Consider the following 16,954-nt stretch of genomic DNA (forward strand, 5'->3'; position numbering starts at 1 on the left):
CAGAGCCACATGGGGCTTTGAAATATAAATACGTGTATATAAAAACGAAAACCAGCGGATTTTCTTTTGTGTGTGGTTTTTTAATTATTTATTCGAATAGAAGAAAACCTCTGAACAGAGCCCAGCTGAGCTGCTCCCCAGCACAGGGGCAGGTAACTGCTCTGTGTTGTCACCGCTCTGAAGAGTCTGCTGGCATCTAAAGTGACTCTAGGAGGGTATCAAAGGAGACTTTGGAGGCATGTAAAGGGCTCTGGGGGCATCCATAGGCGTCTGGGGACCTCTGGAGGGTGCCCGGTGCGCTCCCGGGGGTGCCTTAGGAAAGTCCCGAAGCAGTTGGGAGGGCGTGTCGGTGTGTTTTTGGGGTCTCTGTGGGGTCACCCCCGTCTCTGGGATCTTCAGTGGAATAGAGGGGTCTCAGGTTTTAGGGTCTCGCAGGATCTGCGGGGTGGGGTGTGCGTGTTTCACTCTCGTTTTCGGTCTCCCGGCATGCCCATGGCTCCCTCCCACCCTCCCGTCCCGGCACCTAAAGGGCTTCTGGGTGCTTTTGAAGGGGTTTGGGTGGCATCTAAAGGGGTCGGGGGGGAGGCTCTGGAGGTTCCCTCGGGAAATCACTGCGGGTTTCAGGAGAGTCTCGAAAGAGCGAAGGCGACAGGAAGCGAAGCGGCCCCGGAAACAGCCGAAGGACGCCGATCCCCTGTACGCGTCCCTCTACCTCTCACGTGATGACGTAGGACGCCCAGCGGCCGCTCTGCATCCTCGTCTCTATGCCGAGGGTCGCTCTACGCACTCGTCCCTGCCGTCGGTCCTCCACGGTACCTCCTGCTGTTCCGCAATGATGTGAGCACGTCTCGCCGTGGCTCTGGCCGCGAAGCTGTTCTGCGACTCCTTTCCGTCGCTGGTCCTCCGGGATGGTTCAGCCCCTCACGCAATGACATAATTCGCTGTGCTGCCACCCTGCGCTTCAGTGGTTTGTGGTCGCGCTTCGCGTCCCGACCGCCCTGCCCCGGCTCCGGGCCCGCGCTTGCTTTGCTGCCTTGCCAAGCCCCCGCCAGCGGGTGAGGGGCTGTTGGCTGATGTTTGAGGGCTTCTGGGAACTTTGAAAAGACAGAAGAGGGCCTGGGAAGGCCATGTGGGGCCGGGGGGACTCCGCAGAACGTCCCAGCGCTTCCTTGGGACCCCTCAGCCCGTTCAGGCCCCGGCGGAGGGCCCGGGAGACTCCCGCACTGGGGGGGGGTGGTCGGGGGGGTGTGGGAGGGTAGGGCAGAATCAGCATCCTGGGAGGCTGCGATGCCCCTATATGCTGGGGTGTGTTTCTCTACGGTTGGGGATGGTCCCTTTAGTACCCCAGAATGGTTAGAGGGAGCGCCTGGGGGTATCAAAAGGGCTCTGGGGCATCTAAACGGGTCTGGGGACATCCAAGGGGCTCTAGGGGGCATCTGAATGGAGCTGGGGACATCTAGGGGGTATCTAAAACGGTCTCGGGGGGAGGACCTAACGTGCATCTGAGGACATCTAAAGGAGGTCTGTGAGCATCTGGAGGGGGTCTGGGGGCACCAAAAGGGGGTTTCTGAGTATCTGAGGGGGTTCTGGGGCCTCTGGATTTTCCCTTGAGGCTTCCCAGGGGGTCTCTGGGGAGTCCTGAAAGAGTTGCTGGGGCAGAGTCACTGAGACAAGCACTTCTATTTCTGTGCAGTGTGAAGGATCAATAAAAGCTTGAATTTGTACCCCACCAAAAAAATTAGTGATGAGAGGCCACGTGGAGCCTAACAGGCAGCAGAGAGCCAACTTACATTATTTATGGCAAAATTCACCTGCAGGCTGGCACACAAACACTTGTGTTTGAAAACACTCTGCCCAAACCCTGGCATATATTTTGTTCTACAAGAGCATCAATGGGACTCACCTAGAGAGCAGACAAAAACCGCCAACCTCTGCTCCCAAAGATGCTGAGATCTAAGAGGCTGCTGAAGAAGATCCATTCATTAGGCACCTGCGAGATTGTGTACTAGGATGATGGTTTTAAACCACAAGGTGGCGTCACTCGCCCACACTCACTTTTTGTTCCTCCTAGGAATGATGGCAGCCACACAAACTCAGAAACGACTGAACCACTGTTCACAGGTTGCATCGGGTTGGAAGGGACCCTCAAAAGTCATCTTGTTCAAACCCCTCCCTGCAGTCAGCAGGGACACCTCCAACTAGATCAGGCTGCTCAGAGCCACATAAGTCCCATCTTGAATGTCTCCAGGACAGGGCCTCAACCACATCCCTAGGCACCCTCTTCCAGTATTTTACCACTCTAATTGTAAAGAATTTCCTCTTTATGTCCAACCTAAATCTACCCTGCTCCAGACCCTGGAGGGACATCGCTTGCCACCTGTCTCCAACTGGACACTGAACCATTGAGCTCCACCCTTTGTATGTGATCATCCAGACAATTCCTTACCCACTGGACAGGTTGCTCATCAATTCCATATCTCTCCAGCTTAGCAAGAAGGATGTTGTGGGGGTGAGAGTCAAAGGCTTTATAGAAGTCGAGATAGATGGCATCCGTAGGTCATCCCCTGTCCCCTGATGTGGTCACTCCACTGTAGAAAGCTACTGGGTTGATCACACAGGACATGCCCTTGGTGAAGCTATGCTGGTTGTCTCAAATCACCCTCCCTGACCTCCACCTGCTTTAGTATAGAATCAATAAGGTTGGAAAAGACCTCAAAGATCATCAAGTCCAACCTGTCACCCAAGACCTCATGACTTCAAGTGCCACATCCAGTCCCTTCTTGAACACCTCCAGGGATGGTGACTCCACCACCTCCCTGGGCAGCACATTCCAATGGCTAACAACTCAGTGAAGAACTTTCTCCTCACCTCCAGCCTAAACTTCCCCTGGTGCAATTTGAGACTGTGTCCTCTTGTTCTGGTGCTAGGTGCCTGGGAGAAGAGACCAACCCCCACCTGGCTACAGCCTACCTTCAGGTAGTCGTAGACAGCAAGAAGGTCTCCCCTGAGCCTCCTCTTCTTCAGGCTCAGTAACCCCAGCTCACTCAGCCTTTCCTAATAGGGTTGTGCTCCAGACCTCTCCCCAGCTTTGTTGCCCTTCTCTGGACACATTCCAGCAAGCCAACATCTTTCCTAAACTGAGGGGCCCAGAACTGGACACAGTACTCAAGGTGTGGCCTAACCAGATTTCACCCCCCTGTTGCATGCATTCCTTTCAGACCTCGAAGGGACCCTGTGAGCTGTGCCAGCAGGCAGCTGAGACTGGGAGCACACCACGACTGTAGCTGCAGGGCCACCAAAGGGTCATCTTCAGCACTTAGCACACACACAAGCAGCCAATGCCCCGGGGTGGGGGTTGCAGTCCTCAGCCCATTTGTGTGCTAATAGTGCTAAGGACTTTACGGTGGCAGCGGTAGGGATCTCACCGAGGGGGCTTAGGACGATAAACTTGGCACCTCTGCTGTCTTCCACAGGGTGTCCTCATCTCTGTGCACTTCCCAGTGCTGGTGGGTGTGAGGCAGGAGTGCTTGGACATGACTGAGGACCTGTGGAAAGAGCCTGGAGCAGCTTCCAGGTAGAATATAGATGATTGGCGTGTCAGGTAGCTCTCATGGTGAACGTCTTTAAGCAGAATACAAAGCAACTCTGCACTTCATTTGAAAGATTTTTGGCTCCTGCTCATCCAAAGGAGCCTTTTGAAAGACTTGAACCTTCCTCGTGGCTTGACTTTCCTCTGTACCCCAGTTAGCACTGGGTCTCACATTGATTCCAAGGAGAGCAAAGCTAAACCAGTGTTGAATGCTTTAAAAACCAAACCCAAACCCAAACCAAACCAAACCAACCAACCAAACCAGAAAGCAGAGGACGTAGCTGCATTTCCTCTCTCAAAGGGCTGTAAATAACCTTAGGAACCCTGAGCTGTGTCTTCTCCCTTGTCCTCAGCTGACATCTTCTCACCAGCCACATTTGGCTGACGGCTCAGGTAAGTGGTTTCCAGAACAATTGCCTTGTTGCACTGCAGTCCTTGCTCTCCTGTCAGGAATGTTTGTGAGAGTCAATTTGATAGAAAGCTGAAATAAATTCAGGGAATCTGGAACTCAAATTGGAGCCTAGGATATTCCTTCCAACCCCAGGCCAACAATACAGGTCAAAGCTGTCACTATGCAAGGAATGGCTCCAAACCATAACAATGGGGATGCTGGGAAACAGGGAAGGACAAAGAAGAAGGTAAATTGCATTTAAAAGGTGCCAAAAAGAAAATGTCACTGTCTTTGAAACCGAGAGGCAAGTGGGTGGAAATTCTCCATGCCTGACCCTTAGGTCACAACTGCTAAACCTGAGAGATTTAAGTTAGGCATCTAAATCACGGTTGGGCATCTAGAGAAAGGCTGGGTTGATCTTCTTAAGTTGTAAAAGACATGAAGCAGAGATACATCAAAGACTACTACAGTGCATGTGACAGTCGTCACAGGGCCACATGACACTTGTACACCAAAGTACCAGGGAGCATTTTGCATCTGTAATAACCCAGTGTGCTGACTTGATGGGTCAGCTTCCTATGGGATCACCTGGAGGCAATTGTTGCAAATTCCCACTGCAGAGGCTGGCTGCCAACATCCCATTAAGATTATCATATTGTTTTATGATCAAGATGTTTATAATCCAAGTGGAGTTTGTTTCCTCTTTAGCTTTTTGTGTTGCCCTGAGAATACAAATAAACTTGAAAACATTCCATGGAAGCTGGCTCGTCACGGATTCATTTTCCTTGTCTTCAGAGCTCCTGAGGGATGCTGAACATGACTCAGGTTTTTAGGGATCATTTCAGTGAGCTGTGAAATAAATGCAACTGTAGAAACAACTCTGCTTCATCATGGAAGAAGGACTGTGGCTGCCTCCTCAGTTGCCCTGTTTAAGAGGAATAACAACAGCAGATATAAGACTTGGGGTTTGTCAGCTGAGATAGCTGCAAGTAGAACCAAGGGAATAATTAATCCTAGGCTACAAGCACGCTAATTAGTATTGTTTGAATTGATAGCATCTGTACATTTCTCACTACCTTTGAAAGCCTGGTTTCATTTTGGAGTGACTATTTCAGGCTTTCTGTTCACTTTAAGTAGCTGTCATTCTCAGTATATTTTACATCACAATAGGAGGCCTCTAAGGGTGGAACACTGGACACACACAAAAGTCTGCATACCATCTGCTTCCATATCTTTATTTTGGTAGTAAGAAAGACTACCCAAAAACCTGGGGTCTTATGAAATTCAGAGAAGCAAAGGGCTCAGTCAGAGTGAAATACAGCACTGTTAGTAGCATGTTAGATAAATACAAACCAGCTTCAGCTCTCCTGTAGCCCCTTTCAAATACTGGAAGGCTGCTGTAAAATGTCATCTGGAGCATTCTCTTCTCCAGGTTGAACAACCCCAGCTCTCTCATCCTGTCTTCACAGCAGAGGTGCTCCAGCCCTCTGATGATCTTTGTGGCCTCCTCTGGGCCCATTCTAACAGATCCATGTCCTAGAGTGATCTCTCAGCGTTCCTCTCCAGCTGTGTTGATGTGTATTTCCTGGGTTTGTTGGCTTAAGAGCAGTGCTCATTCATTCTGTGTTGGGTCTTGATCCATAATGATACTTCTTCAGCTCAGCCATGAGTTGTTTTCAGCTCAGCCATGAGTTGTTTTCAGCTCCCTATCCTCATTCCGCTCCCTATCCTCATTCCGCTCCCTATTCTATTCTGTAGCAGCATTTATCTAAAGTTAACTGTGAGGATGCTAAATGCCTGGAATGGTTTTTGCTGAGTTTCTGGAGAATCTCATGGTGGACACTCTTGGGTTTCTTTTTTTACAGAGTAACATAATTTGGCAGTGGTGCAAGGCTGCTGACAGCCTTTGTTCACTACAGCCCAGTGAAATCAATGGGCATCCTGAGTCCTCAGGGGCTGCAGGCTGGCCTAACTTGCACAGGTAGTGTGATAAATGGGGGGGGGCATCAGGATCTGCTTGCTCAGCACTGTCCTGATGGCTGTGTAGGAGCTCATGGGAGCCACTGCCAGACCAGCAGTAGGATGCAAAAGCAAAGAAGTGAGTGGTGGAGAAACTGCTCTTCACACCTTAGGAGGATGCTGATGGTTGTAAGACATCACCAGCCATGTTGTTTGCTGTGGTGGATGCCTTGCTTTGCTTGCTACTTCCAAAGCCCTCAAGTTTCATACAGTGGACAATAAGAAACAGATAGTTAGGGAATGTTGCTGCTGGGACACCATCCCTGGAGGTGTTCAAGAGGGGATTGGATGTGGCACTTGAAGCCATGGTTTAGTTGGTCAGGAGGTGTTGGGTGGCAGGTTGGACTTGATGATCTCTGAGGTCTTTTCCAACCTTATTGATTCTATGATTCTATGATTCTATGATTTTAAGAGGAATACACATTTTCCACTGAAATGTGCTGCCTTGATTTTTTTTCAACATTCCTAAGTCTAAAAATGTTTCATCACCTTTTACAGCTCCATGATACCAACCATGTACATCAGACCACATTTTAATCAGCAGCTGCTTTCCATTTACCAAGAGTGGATTTGGCTGAGAGGTTGACATTTCTTTTTGCTCTTTTGTTGGTGCAGTGGCAGGAGGTTTCTTTCTTTGTTGTGTTGCTGCTGCTGCTGTTGTTGTTTACAGTCTGTTAATAGTTTTCTCTTTAGTATTGTTATTCAGACATTTTCCTGAAGTCTGAAAATTGGTTTCAAGCTATGGAAGGTTGAGATATGTTGATTTTCTGCCTGTGTGACAGATTCCAGAGGCTTTTCATTGTCATCTTCCACACTGAAGTCTTTGCTCCTTTTCCTTCTTACCAGCCATGGGGATTGTAACTGATACATCCTAATTACAAGAGGCTCCATTGTACTTGGAAGTTAACTGCCAGGTATTTTCCTGTGGGTTGGAGATAGACCTTGGTCTGTGCTCTTGTATTTTAATGTGTTTGAACAAGGAGGTTTTTGTTGTGATCTAGGTTTTATCCTATGGCATCCACTCAGTGTTTTTAATTTCATTTACCTCTTCTGTCAACCTCTGATACATCTGCCCAGGGACGTGGTGGAGTCACCATCCCTGGAGGTGTTCAAGAGGGGACTGGAGGTGGCACTTGGTGCCGTGGTTTAGTCATGAATTCTGTGGTGACAGGTTGGACTTGATGATCTTTGAGGTCTCTTCCAGCCTTGGTGATTCTGTATGTGTGTGTGGTCTCTGATTCATCCTTTTATTGAGCTCTGATGGATCCTGTACCTCATAATCCTGGCATCAATCCCTCTGCTACTGAATCATACAGATTCTTCCTATATTTCTTTCAGGACCAGTTGCTGAGATGTGCTGTGGATGTTATATAGCACCGTGAGACTTCCATGACAGATGGTGTGTCACAGGTATGGCTTGCCAATGGTGTAGGTGGGAAAAAAGGGAGTTGGTCATTATCTACCCATTGCTGACAGCACATTTTGTCCTGAATGGAACAACAAATTGGCCTGTGCCAGTGGTCTCTCTGGTGGAAAAATACTGGGTTATACAGTAACAACTAACCCTGTGTCCTAACTGGAATTAGGGATATAAGAAGGGGGATGGTGTTATGTTTATTAAGATTATTGCATTGAATAAGGTGGTTCTCAGCTATCTGTGCTGAGCTGACAAGGAGTTTGAGTTTTATTATGTGATTGTTTCCTTGCTGTCTTAGAGCAGCTTGACACCCATGGGTTCTGTCAGTAGCAGTGATCAAGGTCCTGAAAGCAGCATGTATGTGAAGGAGAGTATGTGACTGCATTAAACACAGCAGGATGCATGTGCTGCCTGGCAAGAAATGGCTCTGATGAGCATCATAAATCATGGAATTAAGTTGGAAAAGACCTTTAAGATCATCAAATCCAACCCTTAAGCCAGCACTGCCAGGTCACCACTAAATCATGTCACTCAGCACCACATCTCCACAGCTTTGAAACCTATCGGGGGATAAGGACTCCACCACTGTCCTGGGCAGCCTGTTCTGGGGCTTGACAATTCATTTGGGGAAGAAATTCCTCCTAATGTCCACCCTAAACCTCTCCTGGCTCAAGGTGTGTATGTGTCTGCTGGGAATGTTCTCTGGGCAGATCAGATAAAAGCAGTGCTGCCTGGACACCATCCCCACTCCACCCAGACTCCCTATGGAAACAACATGCTGGAATGCAGTCTGTATAAATTCTGTGACATCATCTTGGGGAAGAGGTAGTCATCACACCTCCTCTCTTTTCCTACTGGTGCTCTCATATGCATTTCCTTTCCAATTCCTTTCTGAGGTTCCTAATTGCAGAAGACATAACCCCATGGGTCTGTCACCCTAGGCCTCACATGGCACCCTAGCAAGGGCAGGATGGGGAACACTCCAAGCATTACAGAGTACATGGTCAGCACTGCTGACCTTTAGGTGTAGGACAGAAACAGGAGAGCTCAACAGAAACATCTCTCATTCACCTTCAGCCAAGGATTTCTGTTTCTGACTGGAACACTGTGTACATAGTGACAGATGCTCACACAGCGCAGGGGATGCTGGTTTACTCCTTTTACAAATGCAAGGTAGCTGCACACCCCAGAGTTAGCCAGCAGTGAGCACAGGAAGCCTGGTAGGACACTGGTAGAAACAACTCCTTGAGAGTGGACATTGTTAGCATGGACCAGCTCTCCAGCAGACAGGAATGTCCCTGCTAATGATCTGAAAGGAGTACTCCAACCCAAAGAAGCCTCACAACATTTTTGATTTATTCCTCCTTGAGGGCAGGTTAGAAAAATAAAGCAGCAAAGCTTCACTGCCACACTGCATTGCCCATAACATGCATCAGCTTGAGTCTTACCCTCACTGTTTCCCCTTCCATGCTTCAGTTGTTTGGGTTGGTTTGGGGGGGGTGGGTTGGTTGGTTTTGAGGCTTTTTGTGTCTGTTTTGGCTTTTTTTGGCTTTGTTTGGAATTTTTAGTATTGGGGTTTGGTTGGTTGGTTTAGGTTTTTGTTCGAGTTTGGGGGTTTTGTTTGTTTGTTTGCCTTTTTCTTGCAGTTGCATTTTCATGCTGAGGGACATACTGATAGTAATGACACCTTGTCATGATTGGCCACCCCACCACGTGAGAACACGACCTGCAAATGAGTAAGTATAAACCAAACCTCCTCCTCCTCCTCATGGCAAATTGCATGGTCTTGGCATTGTGAAGCACGAGCCTGCAACATGTGCTGTGTCTTTTTTGCCAGTGTGTTGTGAACAGAAAAGGGGTGCTCCCTCTTTGTGCTGGGGACAGGGAAAGAAAGCAAATCTCTGTTTCTAGGTTGATAAATAGGAAATTATTGGCTTCACTGCCTTGTGGTTTGCAAGGTGTTGCACATCTGATGATCACTCTGTGAGGTGAAACACCCTGTAGTGATTGTGCCATCTTGTAGGATGTGATCTGTTCAAAGCTGTGCCATATATGCACAGGTTTTTTGCCTTGTCAGTGCTCACATGCACCCTGCCCCCCACAAGAGCTGTGTCAAACTGCAGCTGTTCACACAGCAAAGGGAAAACTGGATTTGATCTTTTCCCTGAGTGTTCTTTGTTCTGCAGTTAATGGAATTACTACACATTTGATATCTGAAAGGAGGCTGTAGTGAGGTGAGGGTTGGTCATAGTAACAAGTGGTAGGACAAGAAGAAGTGGCCTCAGGCTGCACCAAGAGAGGTATAGGTTGGATATTAGTAGAAATTGCTTCACTAACAGGGTTCTCAAACATTGGAACAGGCTTCTCAGGGAGGTGGTTGAATCCCCATCCCCAGGCAGAGATGTGTTGCTGAGGGATGTGGTTTAGCACCAGCCTTGGTAGAGCTAGAGAACCAAAGAATCATTTTGGTTGGAGAAGACCTTCAACATCATCGTTGATGATCAGTGATGATCTTCAACATCTTTCCCAGCTGAAATGATTCTGTGATTAGACATCCTGGAGCAGTTCAAGTCCAGTGTGACTGCAATATTTCCATACAGCCAGCCTCAAGAGGGAGTCTAATGGGATTACTGTGACACTGTGAAGCTCTCTGATCACACAGAATCACAGAATGTTAGGGGTTGGAAGGGACCTCAAAAGATCATCCAGTCCAACCCTCTTGCCAGAGCAGAATCACCTAGAGTAGGTCACACAGGAATGCATCCAGGTTTTGAATGTTTCCATAGAAGGAGACTCCACAACCTCTTTGGGCAGCCTGCTCCAGTGTTTTGCCACCCTCACAGTGAAAAAGTTTTTTCCTTATGTTCATGTGGCACCTTGTCTGCTCCAGCTTGCACCCACTGCCCCTTGTCCTGTCATTGGACATGACTGAGAAGAGCCTGGCTCTGTCCTCTCAACACTCGCCCTTCACATCTTTATAAACATTGGGGTTCCTTGGGAGAATAAAGCTCTGACTAAGCACAACTCAGGGAAATCAGAATTTGTGCCCTTACAAGACTGTGATGGAGTCATGTCCTTGTGTGAAGGTTCCTGAGAACCTGGTAGAATAAGATCCCTCATCAGCTCGGAAGCTGTTACAGACTGGTATCAGTACAACACTAAATACTGCAGAGCTTCTGAATGATTCCAGACAAGGTAGGAGGCATTTTAAAGATTTGGGGTTTGCCCTCACGTTTCCCTTATCATTTGTCTTCAGTTCCTTTCAGCATCATTTGCCATTGTTTGTAACATGGCGCTCAGCATGGACTGATAGGCTCTGGGACATCCACCGTTATAGCAGGGTTAGAGGATAACCTTTTATTTGGGTTTCTGACTGTTAAGGATTATTCATAATGCAATATTTAACTCTAAGTGTCTGACTGGCTGCTCTTTCACTGCCTCTGTGGTCATGGTGGTTGACTGTTGATAATATTATTGTCCATGCTGTATTGCTGGCTAATAAGAGAGAGTCGAGGGCACAAACATTATTTGAGTACCCACGCGCCAGGAAGCATGACACACATCCGTTGCAACATGTAATTGCTCTACCAAGAGCCCCATGAGGCAGGTTAATATTACAGTCAGTGAATGGCTAGAAGAGTAAGTGCCATTTTGGCATGAAGTTCATCCAAGTTTTCTGGCACATGGGACTGCAGCAGGTTCATGCACATACATCATACAGCGGTGGAAACGTGACATGTGACACCTGGGGAGGACCTAATTGTGGCCTTCCAGTATCTGAAGGGGGCCTACAGGAAGGCTGGGGAAGGACTTCTCAGGATCTCAGGTAGTGATAGGACTAGGGGGAATGGAATGAAGCTGGAGGTGGGGAGATTCAGGCTAGATGTGAGGAGGAGGTTCTTCACCATGAGAGTGGTGAAGCCCTGGAATGGGTTGTCCAGGGAGGTGGTCGAGGCCCCGTCCCTGGAGGTGTTTAAGACCAGGCTGGATGAGGCTCTGGCCAGCCTGATGTAGTGTGGGGTGTCCCTGCCCATGGCAGGGGGGTTGGAACTAGATGATCCTTGTGGTCCCTTCCAACCCTGAATGATACTATGATACTATGATACTATGATACCAGTACAGGTGAGGGACTGAGCTGCTTGGAGAGCAGCTCTGCAGAGGAGTACTGCTGGGGAACAAATTGCCCACGAGCCAGCAATGTGCTCCCGTCTCCTGGGGTGCACGCAGAAGAGTGTGGCCAGCAGATCTATTATAAAAAGGACTTTAGACCATGGAAACCCGTGCTGCAACTGGGGACCGCGCGTTGCTACGGACTGCGCGCACGCACCGCATAGCGGCGCCTTGCCGCGGCCCCGGCACATGCGTCTTACAGCGCCGCCTTGCTGTGAGCGCGCTGCGGAGGCGAAGTGGGATGGACACGAGTCGAGCCGAAAAGAGCCGAAGTCAGCCGAGCCGCACGGCGCCGACGGGAGCCGGACGAGGCCGAGCATTGCTTTGCTTTGCTCTTTTCTTTTCTTTTCTTTCTTTTCTTTTCTTTTCTTTTCTTTTCTTTTCTTTTCTTTTCTTTTCTTTTCTTTTCTTTTCTTTTCTTTTCTTTTCTTTTCTTTTCTTTTCTTTTCTTTTCTTTTCTTTTCTTTTCTTTTCTTTTCTTTTCTTTTCTTTTCTTTTCTTTTCTTCTTTTCTTTTCTTTCCTTTTCTTTTCTTTTCTTTTCTTTTCTTTTCTTTTCTTTTCTTTTCTTTTCTTTTCTTTTCTTTTCTTTTCTTTTCTTTTCTTTTCTTTTCTTTTCTTTTCTTTTCTTTTCTTTTCTTTTCTTTTCTTTTCTTTTCTTTTCTTTTCTTTTCTTTTCTCTCTCCTCTCCTCTCCTCTCCTCTCCTCTCCTCTCCTCTCCTCTCCTCTCCTCTCCTCTCCTCTCCTCTCCTCTCCTCTCCTCTCCTCTCCTCTCCTCTCCTCTCCTCTCCTCTCCTCTCCTCTCCTCTCCTCTCCTCTCCTCTCCTCTCCTCTCCTCTCCTCTCCTCTCCTCTCTCTCTCCTCTCCTCTCCTCTCCTCTCCTCTCCTCTCCTCTCCTCTCCTCTAGTCTCTTTTCTCTTCTCTTTTCTCTTCTCTTCTTTTTCCTCTTCTTTTCTTTTCTCTTCTTTTCTTTTCTCTTTTCTTTTCTTTTTTCTTCTCTTTTCTCTTTGCCCACATGGCTTTGGCTGTGAAGCTGCCATTGGCTCTTTGGTCTGGCTGTGCTTTTCTGGCTGTGCTTTTCTGGCTTAGGATAAATCACCATAAATCCCAGATCTTGGATCAGGGCAAGCTTTGATACTGTGCAGGCCTTGTTTATGTAACAGTTGCCATTCCACAGGGATGAATCCAGGACTTGCAGCACTAAAAGCATTAGCTGCTGCCACTGGAGCTAAAGATCACTCTTCTGGTTGTAGCATCAGTACATTTCTATCCTTCAGACCAAACACTGGAGGAAACCCATGACACACTTAAGAGTGGTTTATTCCTGCATAAGCACTTTCCTCCCACTGTCATGTGAAGGGAGTACCTATACTTGCATGACCACAGGTGTGGAAACACTGCTGATGCTGCCATTGGCCGACTGCCCACAGCTCCTCAAAGCACACTGGTAAACACATGGTTCACTCCTGTAGACCTCTAAGAAAGCATCTTTCAGGTACACTTTCATATCAGTTACACCTTCCCCTTGCAGCATGGAATTCTGTGTTTTATTCTGAACTATTACACTGATAGTTTCAGCACAGCATCAAACTATTCTTCCCTCTGCTTGCAGATTTGGTGCCATGGTTTAGTAGTCATGAGGTCTTGGGTGACAGGTTGGACTTGATCTTTGAGGTCTTTTCCAGCCTTATTGATTTTATGGTTCTGTGATGATTCTATGATCATAGAACATAATATAATGGACAAACAAATTCTGTTTATGCATCCAAGTAGCAGCTTCAATTCAGTTTAGTTTATTGGCACATTAATGAATTGTATAAATAGTCTCTATCAGTCTAGAGCCGGAGTGGTGATTAGAGGGCTGGAAGAGCTGCCATATGAGGAAAGGCTGAGTGAACTGGGTTTGTTCAGGCTTGAGAAGGCTTTGGGGAGGCCTTATTACTATGGACCAGTACATAAAGGGTGGCTACCAAGAAGTCTCTTTACAAGGAGTCACATGGAAAAGGCCAGGAGAAATGGGTACAAGTTACTCCTGAGGAGATTCTGACTGGATGCAGATGAAAATTTTTCTTCATGAGAACAGCTAGACATTGGAGTCATCTCTCAGGGGAAGCAGTACATTCCCCTACACTGGACAGTTTTAAGACTCAGCTTGACAGGGTGCTGGGCCATCTCATTTAAACTCTATTATTACCTAGAAAGGTTGGAGCAGATGATCTTTGGGGTCCCTCCCAACCTGGCATTCTGTGATTCTATGATTCATTTAGCTACAGACATATATATATATATAAAAACCTTTCAAAAGCATGTACCTTATTTTTCCTGGCTATAAAACAACAGGCTGACTTTCCAGTCCTGCTGGGGAGCCAACATTTTTAATTGCCTTAATGTTTTTGAAAATTCAGTTGAGTTTGAAAAACCAGTTCACTTAGGATTCTCCTCTTTCTACAGAATTAGAACATATAAAATGACACCTGGTGTATCAAGGCATCTCTTGGATCCAGTAGCTGCACTTACACATGCAAACATCCAGCAAGCAATTAAGAACTTGACTAACTTAAAGCACATGTGACTAAGTCATAGGAGCTGGTTGACCCATTTAAAAGCTGAAGAGCCTCTTATTCTAACAACAACAAAAAAAGTTATTAGTGTGCCTGGCTTTAGGTCCTTTCTTATGCTGAAAGATGCATTAATGGGCAAAATGATGTTTCAAAATAGAGGCTTTTAATACCTGCTGTTAGTTAAATGCTTCAGACACTGTTGCTAATAATAAAGAGAACAAGAGCAGCAAAACGTTCATGAGCTTGAGAGCAAGTGGATTAACAAGAAAAAAATGCATTTATGTGATGTGAAAAATTGTTGATAATGTAGTTTCCAGGAGTAAAAATACAAGCCTGAGATATCCAAAATGTTAAGCACAGGTTTGAGCACTGCTGAGTGCAGCTCTTGAACCCTTAGCACAAGACAGACATGGGCCTGTTGGAGCAGTGTCAGAGGAGGTTGGATACTTATAGCAAGGCCAGTTATTATTCTTTGTCTCAAGAATAATTTCTTTACATTACTTGATAGTTGGAGTACATGCTGTAGATTAATTTGGTTCACAACTGAAAATAGATTCAGTAATATAAATTCTATTTGTATTGTGTGAGCCTAAACCAGTCTTTATTTTTTCCCCTTTTGACCTTATTCCTTGGGGCACAGGTAGAGAACGTATCCAAAGTTCATTTCTAGATACACAAGATGGAAACACTGTAAGATCTAAGTTTGAACATCTTTAGTAGAAAGGATGAAAAAACCTGAAGCCTCCCAGCCCTAAAACTGCCACATTCTCTGTCTTGTGTTTCTCTCTTCTCATCTTGTGGAATGAAAGGCATTGTGGTCCCCATGCTTTGTGGTAAAGTTAAATGCTTGGGCAACATAGTAGCACTGCTCTGTGCATACCTACTCAAGAGATGTTGGACAGAGCCTGGGGACATTTATGGATCTGATTAACCTTAAGCAGGAGGTAGGTAACAAGTCAGTCAGCTGAGATGATTGATAGATGGAGCATGAAATATTTAGAGGCATCTGTAACTTAATTAACAAAGCAACAAACACTATAGACCTGCTAGATCATTCCTAATGACTAATTCTAGATAAATCCCTTGATTGTGATTAACTGAACTCTGCACAAAGTTTATAGAGAGGACTATTCTGTGTGTGCATGAGAGTGAAACTAACCTTGTAGTTTGATTTTAAACTGCCTTTAAGTACAGAAAACAAAATCCAAATACCAAGTATTAGGCATTTTAATCTCTCAAAATCTTAATTCACAGTGAAGTGTGGTTCATCTTATGCCTCAGAAAGACACACAGCAACACAGAGCCAATCTCCCCAGGTAAATAAAGATGATTAATGTGGAATTGTTTGAAGTTTGTTTTCTTAATGCATATGTAACAGGAGACCCAAGGCAGGCAAATAAGGTGCTGCAGGAATTGAATATCAAAATGGAAAGGGGGAAAAATAGAAATAAATAAAGATAGCCCAGCAAGGTACCCATGGAATTGAAACCAGGATTGACTGCTTTCTTCACTGAAAATTAGAAGACAAAGGTGAGATCACAGAAACAATGTGGGAAAGACCTTCAGGATCACCACATCCAACTGTTGAGATGAGAGAAACCTTTTGTAATTGTTTCACCTTTAGGTTTATATAGGCCTTTCTTACCACATGCAGTTGTGGGAGTGCAAGAAGTGAGGCTCAAGTGGAAATATTTGGGGAAAATACATGTCATTGATGTTGCCACCTGCTTGCCCTTGGAATTGTTCTCTCATCTTGATTTTTTTAGGTACACATATATGCATGTATACACATAGATCTTTTCCTTTAGCATTACAGTTATAATAAGGGGGGGTGGGGGTGTTGGAAAGAGAAGGAGAAGCAGTGTTTACAAGTTACTCTCATTTTGAAACAGATTTGTTGCAAGCAAGTTTCTCCACCACATTTGTTGACAGGAAGCCTTAAACTTTAAAGGAAAAACAAACAGTAACTCCACACGCACACATTTTCACTCCATGAAAGTGACCACATTTCCCTCATGTTGCTGGTTAAGCAAACTGAACTATCAATCACTTGATTAAGAAAGTGAGTGTGCCCTCCTCATTTTAAGTCCCTAGGGACTTGTCAACCACTCTTTTGTCATGAAAATACAAATTTTAAATAAACCAGTCATCTCAACAAAAGAAATGTTCTCAGAAATGGCTGATGGCCTACAAAGAGTTTGCAGAACAGGAGCTAGCATCTTGAAAACAAAGTTTTCTGTGGGTTAAGACCTTGCTGTGAAGTTTGGATACTTTCTCCTTTGGCTGATTTATTTCTGTCTTGCTTTACCAAGGATCTTCTGAGTCTGACACCTGGAAGTGATCATGGCTGCACAGAAGATGCAGTAGTAACTGTAGTCTGATGTATATTGAGTATAAAGATATTAGATATATAGGTGATTGATCTTTTTTTTTGCTTTTATGTTGTTGGTTATCATGTTGAGAAAGGAAAGATTATGAGACCTGAAGACATGAAAAAAATATCCCAAATAAGGCTGAAGCAGAGAAAAGGGAGCTTGCTGTTCTTACAGGAGTAGCATTAGTGATATTCCCTGTGTAGTGCAGACCTGAATTTAGGAGTCTTAGCCCTTTAATACATGACAATACATACAAGACAAAACAATTGTCTGATTGAAATAATGAGCTAGACTATTCCTTGTATCTGTTAATAAATCCTGCAACCACCTTTGGCTAATTTCTGTTTGTTTAGACTGGTCTCCTTATCTGCTGCCTGGTTGTATGTTTTAATTTTCTAGCATGTATAGGGAGTCTTATCTACCTGTCTGGGAAC

At 45.8% G+C, this 16,954-nt stretch overlaps 1 long non-coding RNA gene across 8 annotated transcripts; it reads left to right on the plus strand.

Annotated features, from left to right (window-relative positions):
- The first annotated feature begins 690 nt into the window (after positions 1-690).
- Positions 691-16,850, plus strand: LOC137445935 (uncharacterized). Of its 8 annotated transcripts, none has more exons than XR_010988534.1 (6): positions 691-1,055; positions 7,338-7,409; positions 9,063-9,152; positions 10,503-10,611; positions 14,955-15,089; positions 15,400-16,850. It is a non-coding gene; the product is annotated as an uncharacterized lncRNA (long non-coding RNA). The 8 variants fall into 8 exon arrangements; XR_010988538.1 differs by lacking the exon at positions 10,503-10,611 and having other exon boundaries at positions 15,400-15,461; positions 16,458-16,850; XR_010988532.1 differs by lacking the exon at positions 10,503-10,611.
- Positions 16,851-16,954: the final 104 nt, after the last annotated feature.

The sequence above is a fragment of the Melanerpes formicivorus genome, unplaced genomic scaffold, assembly GCF_026170545.1.
Source record: "Melanerpes formicivorus ecotype bairdi unplaced genomic scaffold, bMelFor1.0.p_v2 SCAF_16, whole genome shotgun sequence".
Lineage (NCBI taxonomy): Eukaryota > Metazoa > Chordata > Aves > Piciformes > Picidae > Melanerpes > Melanerpes formicivorus.